This window comes from Taudactylus pleione, unplaced genomic scaffold (assembly GCF_031769625.1).
Source record: "Taudactylus pleione unplaced genomic scaffold, aTauple2 ptg000156l, whole genome shotgun sequence".
Classification (NCBI taxonomy): Eukaryota; Metazoa; Chordata; class Amphibia; order Anura; family Myobatrachidae; genus Taudactylus; species Taudactylus pleione.
Window position 1 is genome coordinate 3,394,716 of NW_028284558.1, and position 17,625 is coordinate 3,412,340.

The following is a 17,625-nucleotide window of genomic DNA, read 5'->3' on the forward strand; positions in this document are numbered from 1 at the left end:
AGTTTGTGTATATTGAACCAACAGAAAGCAAAGGTTTCACTATCCCAGTCATGCTAAAAATATTCCGTATTTCGGAATATTTGGATATGGGAGACTCAGCCTGTATGACATAATACTGGCTAGGCTGCTCATGGCAAAGCAAAGTGAATTAAAAAATCAGGGATGGGATATTCCATTTCCAAAGTTGGCAGACATTCAGTATTCCTCATTCAACTGTGTCACATGTGCACTGGGAATATATCAGGAAGGCATTACCACCCACCGTGGACAGCGCAGTGGCCCACCACAGGTGTTGTTTAAGGATTGTGACCAGCAGCTTCTAGCCAGCATTGTCCGTAGTAACAGATAAGCGACACTGGCTCAAATCACATCCACATTCAATGCAGGAGGTGCTGGAAGCATGTCCATCAGGTCAGTGCAGGTGCTCTGCTCAGCCGAGACAGTGAAAGGCGGGGGCGTGGCTCGTGGCGTGACCACGCCTCTTTTGTGTCTGTACTCGCATTAGGGGGACTGCCCCAGTCTGTCCCTGCTTTTGATATTTAATTGCATATTGTTACCAACAAAAGCCACATATTGTATTCTTATCTTAATATGCACATGCAAAACTGACCCCAAACCACCCCATACGTATCCATGACTTATAGTTCCCTAGCAGATGTACTCATATATATAACTTTACTATATTCTTGCATCCAGCAGCTGTAAAGATGGTATTTATAAGACAGCTGTGGCGTGCTGTGAAGACACTCTTTGCCAGTAAGTACTTGAAGCTGAAAAGTTATACTAATCACTTCTCTGATACCCATCCCTTTACTGGTATATATTTTGGTAAGTCTTATCAAGTCGACAGTCAGAATGTTGAAAACTACAAGCATGACGGCATTATTTTGAACCCGGCATGCCGACATGGCAGTAATATGATTTAAGCATTGTAACCGTGTCTGCTTTCCAATGTTAAACATGCCGGTAAAGCATCATGTTTACATTTCTAAAGTTGGCACAGTTACAGTGTGTCAAATAGCATTGCTACCAGTAGCTGCTATATGATAATCACTGTTGTCCCATAGTGTGTAGTATAGTTTATAAAATATATTGTGGGATGCACTATGGGCAAAAATGCGGTCAAACCCCTGAAAATGCCATTTTCACGGGTTTGACCGCATTTCTCATATGTGCCACGCTCCGGAATGCGATACATTCTGGAGCTTGGCCCGATGGGTAACGCCATTTTAAGATTTAGATGGCGTTACCCAATAGAAGTCTATGTGCTTCTCTCCGCAATCCTTCTGTGAGGGCTCTAACCAAATCCCTCCCAGTATCCCCCGTGGTGGCATGCGCCGATCTGTGCATGCGCAGATGGATTCTGAGTAATAAACTATTTCTACTTCAGGGTCCATAGGGGGTCCACAGGGTTGACCTTGGGGTATAGCTTGGATCTGGATCCACGGGCACCATACAGTTAAAGCTTTAGCTCCCAGGATGCACTTGGGTCCTCCTCTATACCCCGCCCCCGAGCCACAGGCACCTAAGTTTCAGTTTGGTGCCGGCCGAAGTCGGTTGCACTGTGCAGTGGGGCTGCAGGAGCAGCCCCTAAGCTTTATTTTTACAGAAGAAAAGTTTTTTATTTTTTTCTCTTGTTTTACACTTAATGCAGCAGCATAGGACTGTCCTTCTGGACGTCCATGCTGCCGCTTCAACACCCCGCTGGCGCTGCGACGCCAGTACTGATCTGGCGATCGCAGCGGGACCCCGGAGTTAGTCCTAGCATGGCTCCGGGACCTCCCTCTGACTGCTGCCGGACTCTACGGGGAACAGGTAAGCCGCGAGCAGCGCTCTTAGCGCCGCTCGCGGGGGTAAATGCAGTCAGTTGCCGCCGGTCTCTGGGGACAGACCGGCGGCGCTAGTAGCGGCGGCGGGCTCCCCCTCATGCAGGCATACCCCGCGCTCCGCTGGACCACCAGGGTATAAGTTCCGGAGGGGAACCGGCATCCCTGGGGTTAAATACTAGCCAGGGGAGGCAGCCTTCCCTGGTTTAGCGGCTCCTCCCCTCAGCTCAGCGCGCCTTTTCTCACGTGTACTGGCGTCGCTGAGCTGCTCCTCTGCTGGCCACTCCTCCTCAGAGCTCTCCGGCTATAACGCAGGCTCCCAGGCAGGTGCATGGTCAGGTCCCCCTGTGTACCTCTCCCCTACCTAAAGGACAGTGTACACAGCGCTATAACTCCCCCCAGACACTGAATCTGGGTGGTTGAGGGCAGCGATTGGTGCAGTAAGTACAATCTTCCTGCATTGTATGTGACTTTGCTAGTGCTGCTGTCTGTACTCATTTTCTACTTGCTGTCAGCTTATATCTATCCCTTTGCTTCTCCTACAGCCCGAAGGTGTGTGGGGGAGGGGCGTTTTTCTATTAACCTCACTTTTATAAATCATGTATTTGTGAGGTCAGTCACATACTGTTGTGTGCTACACAGTACCATATTTTTGGGCCTGTTTGTGTTGCATGCTGGTGAGTGCGAGGGTGTTAACACCGTATGTCCTCTGCTGATAAGTATTTATTGTATAATTACTGTATCATGTGTGATGAGGAGACTGAGCACTCCGGGGCTCCTGTGTTGCTTTCCTGCAGACGCTGTTCTGCTGGTGTTAATGGGAGGATTTATCTCAGGATGGTCTTTGCAGGCAGTGCCAGCTGGCACCAGGCCCCTCTATACACCCTATGCAGCAGGACCCCCCTTGGGCGATGTTTTCACAAGTGCTGACATCTATTGCAGATGTCGATCCCTACAGTGACCCCTTCTGGGGCATTGTCCCAGCACTCTATCTCCCATTCCCCGGATATTCAGCAGGTATTGCGGTCTCCCTCCGGGGCCCAGACTGTGAGACAGTATTCGGGGCTGCCTGTGTATGTCCAGCCTCCCCCTGTATCACAACAGTCTGTAGTGCCTTTTCAGGGCTTCCCTCAGTCGGCTCCTCCGCCTTGGGTGGATGTTCTCTCCAACTCGGTACAGAGTTTGGCGCCTTCATCCTCGGCTTTTCAGTCATTTTTGCAGGGTGATGTGCCACAGAAGGCGACTAAGCGGCCTGTTGTGAGTTTACTCACTGCGCAGGTATCAGAATCTGATCCCTCTTCAGATGATGGAGAGGTCCATGAGGATTCTGATTTGGATGCTGTGGGACAAGAGGTTGAGCCTAGGTCCTCCATTAATGTTCCAGCATTAGTTAGGGCGGTGCGGGCTATTCTCAATATAGAAGAGGAGGCACAGGTCCCTAAGTCGAAGTTTCCTGACTTCAAGAAAGCAAAGGTTACTTCTAATGTGTTCCCTCTGTCCGATCAGTTGGCGGATCATATGGCGGCGGCCTGGCAATTACCCAGCAAAGAGATTCCAACCGCAGAAAGGGTTAGCTTCTCATTATCCCCTTCCTGAGGATCATTGCAGGAAATGGGAGACTCCACCGGCGGTGGATTCACATGTCACTCGCTTGGTTAAAACCGCTACGCTACCATTGCCGTCTATTTCCTCTTTAAAGGATCCAACGGACAGGAAAGTGGAGATTTGTTTGAAGTCGCTCTCCGGAGCGGTGGCGCGCCCGTCCATGGCCATTTCCTGCGTGGCTAAAGCCATTGAGAACTGGGCCAAAGCCTTGGAGGATTCTCTTACGGACGGTGTTCTGGATGTTTAGAGAGCATTAGTGGCACAAATGAGGGATGCCGATTCCTATATTGGGGAATCGTCATTGGACGCAAGCATGTTAACCTCTAGAGTTTCGGCTGCGGCTGCTCGGAGATCCTTGTGGCTGCGGTCCTGGAGGGCTGATGCGGACTCTAAAAAGGGTCTGGAGGCTCTCCCCTTTAATGGAGATTTGCTATTTGGTCCAGATTTGGACAAAATAGTGGATACCTTGGCTAAGTCCAAGTCGGCTTTCCTCCCTTCGGCTTCTGTGCCGGCTAGGGTGAGGAGCACTGCCGTTCGGTCCTTTCGGGTTCAGGGTAAGGCCAAGGGCCAGTCCTTCCCGAGACATTCAGCGACCAAAGCCTCATCCAACCCCAAGAAGCATATGGAATGCTTGGCGCCCCTCTTCCAAACAGGAGGATAAACCTGCTGCCTGACGGGACGGGCCTCTCCCTGGGGGACCCCAGAGTGGGAGGCCGACTTCTCAGATTCGTCCAGTGTTGGTTCAGTACCACCACGGATGCTTGGGTTCGAGAAGTAGTCTCTCAAGGGTATGCCCTGTCGTTTCGGTGCAGGCCGCCCCACCAATTTTTTTGCACGAGTCCTTCGCTGGACGAGTCCAAAGCTTCGCATCTCTGTTTCTGGTGCAGAGACCCAATGGGTCTCATCGCCCTATTCTGAGTTTAAGGCCTCTGAACAAGTACCTCAGAGTTCCCAAGCTCAGGATGGAAACATTGCGGTCCATCATCCTGGCGATGGAACCGGGGGACTTCATGGTCTCCCTCGATATCCAGGACGCCTATCTCCATGTGCCCGTGGCACCGGCACATCAGCGGTACCTGAGGTTTGCTATCCTAAACCATCACTACCAATTTCGGGCGTTGCCTTTCGTTCTTTCCACGGCTCCGAGGGTTTTCACCAAGGTGATGGCAGTCATGGCTGCCCACCTTCGGGGTCAGGGTATACGGTTGCTGCCGTACCTGGACGATCTGCTGCTGCTGGCGAGCTCCCCGTAGGTGCTTCTTCATCATCTCCACCTGACAATTGCTTGTCTTCAAGCACATGGGTGGTTGATAAATTGGAAGAGGTCGTCTCTGATCCCATCTCAACGGATGGTCCATCTGGGAGCACTTCTGGACTCCAGTCAACAAAGGATTTTCTTGACTCTGGAAAAGGTATCTTCCCTACAACTGAGGATACACGGTTGCCTAAGCAGTGGCAGGGTGTCAATACATTCGGCAATGAGTCCTGGGGTCCATGTTGTCGGCATTCGACATGGTGGAGTTCGCCCAGTTCCATTCCAGACCCCTGCAGGGGCAGATTCTTGTGGAATGGAACGGGTTGTCCCGCCGGATACGATCCCAGATACTGGTATTGTCCCCGGAAGTGCGCCGGTCCTTGGCGTGGTGGCTGCAGTCAGCTCATCTCAGCTAGGGTCGCCCCTTTTGGATTCCGGACTGGGTTCTGCTCACGACAGATGCCAGTCTCCGGGGTTGAGGGGCAGTGACCGGCTCGTTGTCTCTTCAGGGCCGTTGGTCAGCGGAGGAGGCCGTCCTTCCCATAAACATTCTAGAGCTACGGGCAGTGTACCGTGCTCTTCTGGCGTCAGCCACCGTTCTTCTCGGAAGAGCAGTTCAGGTGCAATCAGACAACGCCACCACGGTGGCATACATAAATCACCAGGGAGGAACTCGCAGTCGAGCTGCAATGTTGGAAGTGTCCCAAATCCTGACTTGGGCGGAGTACCACCTTCCAGCAATATCGGCAGTCTTCGTCTTCGTCCCGGGAGTCCTCAATTGGGAGGCAGACTTCCTCAGCCGTCACGACGTGCATCCCATATATGGCTCAAGGACAAGGGACGCAGGCGCAAGCCTAGTGGATGCGTTGTCAGTGAAATGGTCGTTTCACCTAGCGTATCTGTTTCCTCCAGTCTCCCTGCTCCCTCGGGTACTCAGAAAGATCTAACAGGACGGAGGCACGTTTCTGCTGGTGGCTCCAGCTTGGCCCAGACGTCCTTGGTACTCCGATCTCAGGGGCCTGTCTGTAGACGCTCCGTACCTTCTGCCTCAACGTCGGGATCTGCTGTCTCAGGGTCCCTGCCTTTACCCGGATCTGGGTTGACTGTCTTTGACGGAGTGGCTCTTGAGACAGCCGTCTTAAAGTCCCGGGGCTTTTCAAGCTCTGTCAACAGTACCATGCTTAGGGCACGTAAACCTGCCTCTGCACGGATTTACCACAGAGTGTGGCACACTTACTTTCAGTGGTGCGAGTCTAGAAGCTATGACCCTCGGGTGTTCAGAGTTTTCTAGGATTTTGGCATTTCTGCAGTCAGGTCTTGACCTGGGCTTACGGCTTGCTTCCCTAAGAGTTTATGTATCGGCCCTGTCAGTGTGGTTCCAACGAAGGATTGCCACACTGCCTGACGTTCACACTTTGTTCCAAGGTGTTCTGAGGACCAACCTCCCTTTGTGCCTCCAGTGGCTCCGTGGGACTTGGCGGTGGTTCTTCAGGTCCTGCAGGGACCTCCTTTTGAGCCTCTTGAGTTGGTTGACCTCAAGTGGTTAACACTTAAGACTGTGTTTCTCCTGGCTCTTACTTCGGCCAGGAGGGTATCCAAGTTGGGGGCACTTTCCTGTATCCCCCCCTTCCTTGAGTTTTTGCCTAAAGTGGTTGCTAAGTTCCACATAGATCAGGAACTTGTGGTGCCAGCTTTTCAGGCTCCGGGTCTTACGGCTGGCGAGGCTTCGCTGGACGTGGTCCGGGCTCTCAGAATTTATGTTGAACGGACGGCCTCTGTTAGGAAGTCCGATTCGTTGTTCATCCTCTTTGGTTTCCATAAGAGGGGTTGGCCTGCCAATAAACAAACTTTAGTCCGTTGGCTTTGTTCTGTTATTAGGGAGGCTTATATACAGGAACGTTTGCCTGTTCCAGCCTCGGTTAAGGCTCATTCCACTCGGTCTGTAGGCCCTTCTTGGGCTGCTAGACGTAGTGCCTCCGCTGTTCAGCTGTGCAAGGCAGCCACTTGGTCTTCAATTCAGACATTTTTGAGGTTTTATGCGTTTGACACCTTTGCCTCTCAGGATGCATCCTTCGGGCGCAGGATTCTCCTTTCTGCTCAGGAGCGTCCCCGCCCTTAGTTGAACTGCTTTGGGACATCCCCAAGGTCAACCCTGTGGACCCCCTATGGACCCTGAAGTAGAAAACAAGAGATATGGTAAGAACTTACCTTTGTTATCTCTGTTTCTACGAAGTCCATAGGGTCCACAGGGCGCCCGCCCTGACGCACCTGGCTTCAAATGGGCTGTGGTACTGGTCACCGGTGTTTCCGTCTCCCATTTCTGTGAGTATGGTTTCTTGTGTGTTCCAGTCTTCCTTCTCTCTGTTTAGTCTCCTCCTTCGGCCTAGGCTACTTACCAACTGAGGTGCCTGTGGCTCGGGGGCGGGGTATAGAGGAGGACCCAAGTGCATCCTGGGAGCTAAAGCTTTAACTGTATGGTGCCCATGGATCCAGATCCAAGCTATACCCCAAGGTCAACCCTGTGGACCCTATGGACTTCATAGAAACAGAGATAACAAAGGTAAGTTCTTACCATATCTCTTGTTTTAATATCTTATCGGGAGAACTGGCCTTTACATTTTTAATCACATTTCTAGGTAAATACCAGTGTAATTAAGGCCGGTATGTACCCGATAAGTGTGAGGATATACCACGTTGCGTATGCGATGCTTAGTATATCCCGCCCATACACTCTACAAGCCGCAATGCCTATAAACAGGTGACTGGAGAAGTCAGGGCACTGAGTGAAGGGAGCGCCCATCGCTCACTATCATAAAACGTTTAGCAATAAAAATTATTGTTTTTCATTTATATTGCACACAATCCGTTGCCCCCTTAGCATGGTGCCGCTTTCTTTCTGTTATGTGTTTATTAGGCCTATTCATCATCACTTAATTTCTACAAAAGCAGATGAAAATGAACATCAGGCCATTCATCAAGAAGGTAAAGCAGGAGATATCACAGAAATCTCCCACTTACCTTCCTCTGGCGGAATGGCCTGCCGTCCCCATACACTAGTATCACAGATATCTCCTACTTACCTTCCTTTTGTGGAATGGCCCGCTGTCCCCATACACTAGTATCACAGAAATCTCCCACTTACCTTCATCTGGCGGAATGGCCCGCTGTCCCCATACACTAGTATCACAGATATCTCCCACTTACCTTCCTCTGGCGGAATGGCCCGCTGTCCCCATACACTAGTATCACAGATATCTCCTACTTACCTTTCTCTTGCGGAATGGCCCGCTGTCCCCATATACTAGTATCACAGATATCTCCTACTTACCTTCCTCTTGCGGAACGGCCCACTGTCCCCATACACTAGTATCACAGATATCTCCTACTTACCTTCCTCTTGCGGAACGGCCCACTGTCCCCATACACTAGTATCACAGATATCTCCTACTTACCTTCCTCTTGCGGAACGGCCCACTGTCCCCATACACTAGTATCACAGATATCTCCTACTTACCTTCCTCTTGCGGAACGGCCCACTGTCCCCATACACTAGTATCACAGAAATCTCCGACTTACCTTCCTCTGGCGGAATGGCCCGCTGTCCCCATACACTAGTATCACAGATATCTCCCACTTACCTTCCTCTGGCGGAATGGCCCGCTGTCCCCATACACTAGTATCACAGATATCTCCTACTTACCTTTCTCTTGCGGAATGGCCCGCTGTCCCCATACACTAGTATCACAGATATCTCCTACTTACCTTCCTCTAAAGGAATGGCCTGCTGTCCCCATACACTAGTATCACAAATATCTCCTACTTACCTTCCTCTTGCGGAATGGCCCGCTGTCCCCATACACTAGTATCACAAATATCTCCTACTTACCTTCCTCTGGCGGAATGTCCCACTGTCCCCATACACTAGTATCACAGATATCTCCTACTTACCTTCCTCTTGCGGAACGGCCCACTGTCCCCATACACTAGTATCACAGATATCTCCTACTTACCTTCCTCTTGCGGAACGGCCCACTGTCCCCATACACTAGTATCACAGATATCTCCTACTTACCTTCCTCTTGCGGAACGGCCCACTGTCCCCATACACTAGTATCACAGATATCTCCTACTTACCTTCCTCTTGCGGAACGGCCCACTGTCCCCATACACTAGTATCACAAATATCTCCTACTTACCTTCCTCTTGCGGAATTGCCCGCTGTCCCCATACACTAGTATCACAGATATCTCCTACTTACCTTCCTTTTGCGGAATTGCCCGCTGTCCCCATACACTAGTATCACAGATATCTCCTACTTACCTTCCTTTTGCGGAATGGCCCGCTGTAACCATACACTAGTATGGGGACAGAATTCATCAAGCACCAAAAATATAATATTTTCGGAGCTTGACCGTGGGAGCATTCACCATCTTCAGATGGCGTTTGCTCCTGCTTGCTGCAAGCAACCCACTCCTTCCCTATGGGAAGGAGGTCCGAGTTGCGATGAGGGATCCTTTTGGATCCCTCCGCCCCTGTCCAGCTCCTTCCACCGGATGTCAGGGCTCTTGTGCACATGCGTGACCTGTAGGTCATGCATGCGCACTTATGTCACTGCTCCAAAAAGAGCAGTGAAAAGTTCCGTGGAGACAGCTGAGTTTCGAATCAGCTGTCTCTGTGCCGGTACAATGATGAACTGCTCTGGCGGTCGCGACGAGAAACCTGATAATTAACATAGACCGCCTATAAAAGCCTCCCAATTCATCTACTAACCCAACCTGTGGGAACACTGGGCCTGATTCAGAGCCGCTCGCACCATGTGTATGTAAATTGCGTAGGCAGTACTATCGCACAGCAATGCGTTAGCATGCCCAGTATTTCTTAGAGAGCGATCACATAGTGTATGCAGACACCCACCAGCCTGTCTTAAGACGCCCAGTTGTGTACGTCATGTCCAGGAAGTGTATGCAACCATCGGTACATCGGATGCTATCGCAGAGCTTGAGGTTGACCATATCCTGCCGCAAGCACTGCGAGCACCTCAGTGTAAAAACAAGCCAGGTGACGTGTGCTATGATGCTGTCTTATAATTATGCACGCTTCTAAAACGCCATTGAGATGCTCAGGCATGCCTGCGTTTGCACCTCCACTCCCCCGTTTTTAATGGCCATCCCCTGTTACCACCTACAGACGGCTTCCCCTGTCACTCACTCTGCTGGGCTGTGTATGCACAGTGAGCAAATGCATTGAGAACTTTCGTTACGGTATGCGCACTGAGATGCATACGCATGCGCACAATGCATACCATCAGTAGCAGCGAGTGTTTGCATCTTAGCGAGCGGGTCTGAATCAGGCCCACTGTGCCATCACTATGCTTCAGGGCCTGACTGCCCATCTTACTGCAACTGCCAGAAGAGCCAATGGCCAGATGGGCCGCTCCGGCTGCAAACCCCCATCCGAGCAGCTCCGCCTCCTGGTACTCTGCCAGGACTCTGAAAGACGGGGGCATGGAGTGAGGCCATGCCCCCTTACTCGCCCCTGTGAGCGTGGCCATGCCCTCTGCTATGAGGTCACGTCCCTTTTGCGGCAGCGCGTGCATTAGTGGGACTTCTAGGGCTGCTGAGCAGCTCCAGTCCGTTCCTGCTATGTTTTATATCCCTCATTTACTTGTGTTTTTTAATTTTGATATTTACTTGCACATTGTTACCAAAAAAGCAACAAATTACATTGTTATGCCTAATATGCGCATGCAAAACTGACCCCAAACCACCCCATACGTCACCATGACTTATAGTTCTCCAGCAGATGTATTCATATGTATAACTTTACTATTTTCTTGGACCCAACAGCTGTAAAAAAGATCTCTCTAACACTGTGGCATGATGTGAAGGCCTTCGGTGCCAGTAAGTACTTGAAGTTGCAAAGTTATATTAATCACTTTTCTGATACCAAAATATATAGGGATGCAGTCAGGAAGTTGCGACCGCCGGCTTCCCGTCTAATCCCGGCAAGTGTCACATGACAGGCGTCGAGATCCCGAAGCCTGTCATTAGACCTACGCCGGGAGCCCAACACCCGGCTTACTGATCGAAGTTAAGCCAGGCACCGGGTGCAGACAGGGTTAGGCACCCCCCTGGGAGGTTAGGGTTAGGCTAGGGGAAGGGGGGTTAGGGTTAGGCACCCCTGGGGGGAGATTAGGGTTAGGCACCCCCAGGGAGGGTTAAGGTTAGGCTGCGGGGAAGGGGGGGTTTGGTTTAGGCACTTAGAGGGGGGTTAGGCACCCCTAAAGGAGGGTTAGGGGGTAGAATTAGGTTAGTTTATACTTACCTTAAGACGTTCGGGATTTCCTCCTATGCCGGGCATCCTATGCGGGATTTAAAATCATACTGATGCCAATATATACAGGTTGAGTCTCCCATATCCAAATGTTTGGGACCAGGGGTATTCTGGATATCAGAATATTCCGTATTTTGGAATATTTGCAAACCATAATGAGATATCTTGGGAACGGATATAAACACAGAATGCATTTATGTTTCATATACACCTTAAACACACAGCCTGAAGGTAACTGTATACAATATTTTTAATAATTTTGGGCCTTAAATCAAAAGTTTCACTATCTCAATCATGCTAAAAAAATTCTGTATTTCGGAATATTTGTATATGGGACACTCAACCTGTACCAGTAAGGGGATGGGTAAGTCTTATCAACAGTCAGAATGTTGAAAACTACAAGCAGAACAGCATTATTCTGAACCTGGCATGCTGACATGGCAGTAATATGATTTAAGCATTGTAACCGTGTCTGCTTTCCAACTTTAAACATACTGGTAAAGCATCATGTTTACAGTTCTAAAGTTGGCACAGTTACAGCGCGTCAAATGGCATTGCTACCAGTAGCTGGTATATGATATACACTGTTTCACCCATAGTGTGTAGTATAGTTTATAACATATAGGGTGTGATGTACTATGGGTAAAAATGCTGTAAACCCCTGAAAATGCAATTTTCACGGGTTTGACCGCATTTCTCATATTTACCAAGCTCTGGAATGCGATACATTCTGGAGCTTGGACCCAGTAGGTAATGCCATCTTAAGAATTAGATGGTGTTACCCAATAGAAGCCTACGGGCTTCTTTCTTCAATTCTTCTGGGAAGGATCCAACCAAATCACTCCCGGCATCCCCCGCGGTGGCGTGCACTGATCTATGTATGTGCACAGGGATTCTGAGTAATAAACTAGTTAATATCTTATCGGGAGAGCTGACCTTTGAAATTTTAATCACATTTCTAGTTACATATCAGTGTACTTAACGCCGGTATATACCCGATAAGTGGCAGGATATACCGTGTTGCATATGCAATGCTTAGTACATAGGGCCTGATTCAGACCCACTCGCAAGCGGCTGTTCGCTCGCAAGTGGGTCGATGTTATGCTCTGCGCATGCGCACGACGGCGGGAGCTCCGTCGTGCGCATGCGCCAGACGCGACGAGCGAAGGACTTTCCTTCGCTCGTTGTGTCTGATCAAAGGGGGCGTGCTGTCGATGTTGATTGACAGCACGCCCCCTTTGGTGGGCGTGCCGGGGGCGTGCCTCCCTGACGGGGGCGTTCCCACGGGAACGCCTCCCGTCAGAAGCCGGCCCACTGACATCACTAGTGATGTCAGTGGGAGTGATTTTGGCTCTGATAGAGCCAAAATCACTCCGGGGCTTGCGGTTGAAAACCTCAACCGCAGGCTCCGGCTCGCAGTTTTGATGGTCGCGATGGTCACGACCATCGCGGCCATCAAACTGCACGCTCGTATAGGCTGTGGGTGGTGACCCACAGCTATACGAGCGTCCAGGAGGACGCTCCATTTTTATGGAGGGCGGCCCTCATTCAGAGTGTGCGCTCTGCTCAGAGCGTACGGCTCTGAATGAGGGCCATAGACTCTACAAGCCGCAATGCCCATAAACAGGTTCTTGGAGAAGTCAGTGCACCAGAATGACTGATATTTTGTTAATTTTTTATCTACAGAAATGATTCACCTGCTGCAGCGTTTTACTGCATCTTTCAGCCAGAAAATGGTAGGTCACTAGATTACGTTGGAAATATATCTTCTGCCATACAATAATAACGTTTGGTGGTAGGGTCTGTGTTACAAAATTGTTTATCACTTCAGTTCAAACCAATATGATAATATCAGCAAAGTTAACAAACCAGTAATTACACTAGTTACATTTTAGCAAGGGCTAACCTATCCATCTACTGTGCAGACACCACAAACCATACTCCAGGGGAACGTTCCTGGGACGGGATGCACTAATACTTACCGCCTAACTCCGACGGACATCGCAATTGTACAGATCACATATGCACTAACATATGCGATCTGTACAGCAAAGGACAGCTCTTCCGATAAGAGCTGTCCTTTGCGATCTCTCCTGCACAGTGGACTTCCGGATTTATGATCCGGGAGTCCATCTGCGCATGTGCAGACTGACGCGGCGGCCGCGGGGCATCCTCATAGCAGCGCAATGCGGCAGAAGCCCATAGGCTTCTATAGGGTAACGCCAGCAAAAGCTGGCGTTACCCTCCACATCGCAGCCCTGCGGCCAGGAGATTGCTGCATACGGAAAATGCGGTAAACGGGTTTTACCGCATTTTCCGTTTGGTGCATCCCGCCCCTGACAATCAGTCACTATTACACTATGTACTTGGTAATAATAATATGCTCCTGGGGAATGCTCCTCCTGATAATCAGTCACTATTACACTATGTACTAGGTAATAATATGCTCCCGGGGAATGCTCCTCCTGATAATCAGTCACTATTACACTGTGTACTAGGTAATAATATGCTCCTGGGGAATGCTCCTCCTGATAATCAATCACCGTTACACTGTGTACTAAGTAATAATATAGCCATTTATTACTAAGTGTAATAAACCTATAACAATTAACAAGTCATAGAGTAACTAGCTTGTACAGTTGGTTAGAAGCCTTTCTCCTCCTAAACATATTATATTCTCTCCCGTGTACCACAGAGAACCCTCAGGAAGCTAGCAGATGAGTTAATGCAGGAACAGATAACAGTGTAAGTGACTTTTCTGAAAACTGACTGTACGTGTAATTCACATGATGACAGATGCAGGGGTAGGAGCTGAGACTAAGAAATATAGGTCGCCTTGAAGCAGATTACTATACTCACCACAGGAACCCTATACTCGCCACAGGAACACTATACACACCACAGGAACACTATACTCACCACAGGAACACTACACTCAGCACAGGAACACTATACTCACCACATAAACACTATACTCACCACAGGAATACTATACACATCACAGGAACCCTATACTCACCACAGGAACACTAAACTCACCACAGGAACCCTATAGACACCACAGGAACACTATACTCACCACAGGAATCCTATACACACCACGTGAACATTATGATCACCACAGCAACTCTATACATACACAGGAACACCATACACACAATGGAAACTCCACTATACACCCCACAGGAACCCTATACACAACACATGAACCCTATACACACCACAGGAACACTATACACACCACATAGATATTATACACACAACATAGACACTATACACACCATATGAACCCTGTAGACATCACAGGAACACTACACTCACCACATGAACCCTATACAAACCACATGAACACTAGACTCACCACAGCAACTCTATACACACCACAAGAATCCTATACACACACCAAAGGAACACAATATACACACAATAGAAACCCCTTATACACGCCACATAGACACTATACATACTGCAGGAACCCTATACACACCACATTGACACGATACACACAACATAGACACTATACACACCACATAGCATTATACACACAATATAGACACTATACACACCACAGGAACCCTATACACACCACATAGACACTATACACACCATATAAACACTGTGCAAACCACAGGAACCCTACACACTCATTACAGGAACATTATACACACCACAGGAACACTGTATGAATATGCTTAGAGTAAAGATGAGTGACAATGCAGATTTTGTACACTCTGGGCCTGATTCCGATGTGGACAGTACCGATGCTGGACGCAAGCGGCCAATGTTTTATGTCTACGCATGCGTCACGTTGGTTACCGCTTAGAGACGCAGAACAGAATCAGACACAGGGTCTGTGAAACGCAGTGGACATTCGTGGTAGGTAACAGGGGAGTGGCTAGCCAAACATGGGCTACATGATGTGTGGCTAACTGCGGCTGCGTTTTAAGATGAAGAACTGCTCACACCAGAGGCCATGTTAAGAGAGATAAACAGCACCTGCCATAGAACTAATGATGTTGATGTTGCGCCCAATTGTGCACCTCTATATATAGCAGTAATAGGCTTCCTTCTCTATATTTGCGACTCAAAATAGCACAGAAACCTAGCTACACACACACACGAGGCTCCCACGAGACAGATCTCTTGTGTAGCATTACTGCCAGTTACAGTCCCGAAACGGCCATTACACACAGCGAAATATACCCAAAAAATGCATCAATTTGCTTTTGCCCCTGCGCAGTATGCTAAAGCTGATATCTGCGGCCGTGAGAGGTGCTGTACCCGGCTCATGCCCTGCATTAGTGACCTCTCATTATGTGGGGTTTATAGCCTAGGTCAAGAGGTGGAGCCACCTGTCAGTCACTCTGCTCTGTGCTGTGCTCGGGGTAGCACTGGGTACCAGGGCCACCATCAGGGGGGGACTGCCGATACTCTAGCACCGGGCCCGGAGAGAGAGGGGGCCTGGCTGACAACGGCAAGAAATGCACCGGGAGGCAGGCAGGGAGAAAGGGGATCAGTGGCAGTGCCGCTGTGGCATTTCATCTATGGACTGGAGCCAGCCGCGAGCTGTGATTGGCTCGCGGAACGGCTGCAACTCCTGATCAGCCAATCGGGAACGGCCGAGGTGATTGGCTGCCGTTCTGTGATCAAATCAGGAGCAGCAGCTCCTGATCAGCCAATCACAGCTCGCGGCCGGCTCCTGATCAGCAGCAGCCAATCACAGTTCGCTGCCGGCTCCATAGATCTAATGTTACAGCGCCGCTGATACTCATGGCCGTCTCCAGTGACAGTCCATAGTTGAATGCCACATCGATTATGCTCTTTCGTTCCTGCCGCCTGGTGCACTCCTTGCAGCTGCCAGCCGGACCCCCTCTCTCTCAGGACAAAAGAATGAAGAAAGCATCTATGCTAACCCTGCCCTGTGTCCTCCCCTCTCTTGTCCAGCTAGTCTTCCCTGCACTGTACACCCAGTACAGCCAGCCTTTCCTGCAGCCCCCCAGTAGAGCCTGCCTTGCCCTGCCCCTTCCCCAGTCCAGCCAGCCTGCTAAGTCCAGTCAGCCTGCCTTCCCTGCCCCTCCCCGTCCAGCCAGCCTTCCCTATGCCCCCCCAGTCCAGCCAGCCTGCCTTGCCCCTCCCCCAGTCCAGCCAGTCTTCTCTGTGCCCCCCTCCTAGCCTAGCCAGCCTGTGTTACCTGCCCCAGTCCAGCCAGCCTTCCCTGCACCCCCCCATGTCCAGCCAGCCTTCCTGTCTTTTCTGCCTCTCCCCTACTGTCCTTTGCCCCTTTAGTCCAACCAGCCTTCCCTGCCCTTTGCCACCCCTGTCCAGCCTTCTCAGCCCAGTACCCCCCTTGTCCAGTCTTCCCTGTCCTGTCCCATCCCCCTGCCCCCTCCACCATGCATACCCTTCCCTGGTTTACCCACCATTTGAGGCAACACCCCTGATATAGCTCTGCCCACATTATCCACAGCTCTGCTCAACTCTGACCTATACCCAGGGGGGGGGGGCTGCCTATTTTGTTAGTACCGGGCCCCAGAATTTCTGATGGCAGCCCTGCTGGGCACACTGATGGTCAGGCTCTTCCTGTGACACCTACTGTACAATGCTGCAAATGTGGCATTTCAGTAGTAAACCAGAAATAACAAAATGAAATGAAACCCTGCGACTGTTCAGTGTAATTACCCGTTAGTGTCTTATCCCTACTACTGTATGTAGCACCAACCCTGACACCATAACATAGGGAGCACACAGATTCACACTGCAACCTCTCATCCCCTCACACCAGGGCCCTGTAACCCAGCTGTTACATAAGCTGCATAAAATGAGAAGATGCCTTTTTGTTATCACACTAACACCCCCTGGGGTTTATATAGTACATAAAATAAACATCTAGGAGATATGTGACCACATCCAACGTTATCCAGTATCTCTCCCTCACAATGTGTATATGTGTGTCCTTATATAATGACTGTATTGTGTGCATGACTGCCATGGCCTTTGTCATTTACCAGGGTTCTCTTCTCTTTACAGGCCAGGCAATCAGATGATGTGGGTGTATTACATCCAGGGTGCATTGTCCATTTATTTCATGTGAGCAAAAGGACTGGGTATGGCCTGTAATGCTGGTGTGGAATAAGACCTGTCACATAACATCTATAGTGTGACTGCTGCCATAGAAGTAGGGGTTCCATTCCATTGTCTGAGTCTGTGGGGGCTGTCAGCATACTGGGGAGCATGTGGTATCTATAAGCTGTGACCCTGTGATGGTCCTTAGGGTCCAGGATAGGCTGGAAGCATCCATGGTGGTTGGATTACTTTAGCTGGCTATACACTAGACCGGTTGGTTGGAGTAATCTCTGGTAATGTATGGGAGCAAATGATAATCAGCAATTTACTCCCAAACCCTGGAAAATAGATTTGACCAACTTGTCCATTTCCAGGGCTGGGAGTAAATTGCTGATTGTCAGTTGCTCCCATACAATACCAGAGCTTATTCTAACCAGCCGGTCTAGTGTATGGTCAGCTTAAGTAATCTAACCACCACGGATGCTTCTCTAGACCCTAAGAACCATCACAGGGTCACAGCTAGTAACCAACAATTACACCACA

General features: G+C 49.8%; 1 long non-coding RNA gene across 1 annotated transcript; it reads left to right on the forward strand.

Annotated features, from left to right (window-relative positions):
* The first annotated feature begins 703 nt into the window (after nt 1-703).
* LOC148521609 (uncharacterized) lies at nt 704-17,224 on the forward strand. Its single transcript, XR_015878807.1, has 5 exons — nt 704-756; nt 10,533-10,586; nt 12,706-12,755; nt 13,715-13,764; nt 17,047-17,224. It is a non-coding gene; the product is annotated as an uncharacterized LOC148521609 (long non-coding RNA).
* The last annotated feature ends 401 nt before the right edge of the window (nt 17,225-17,625 follow it).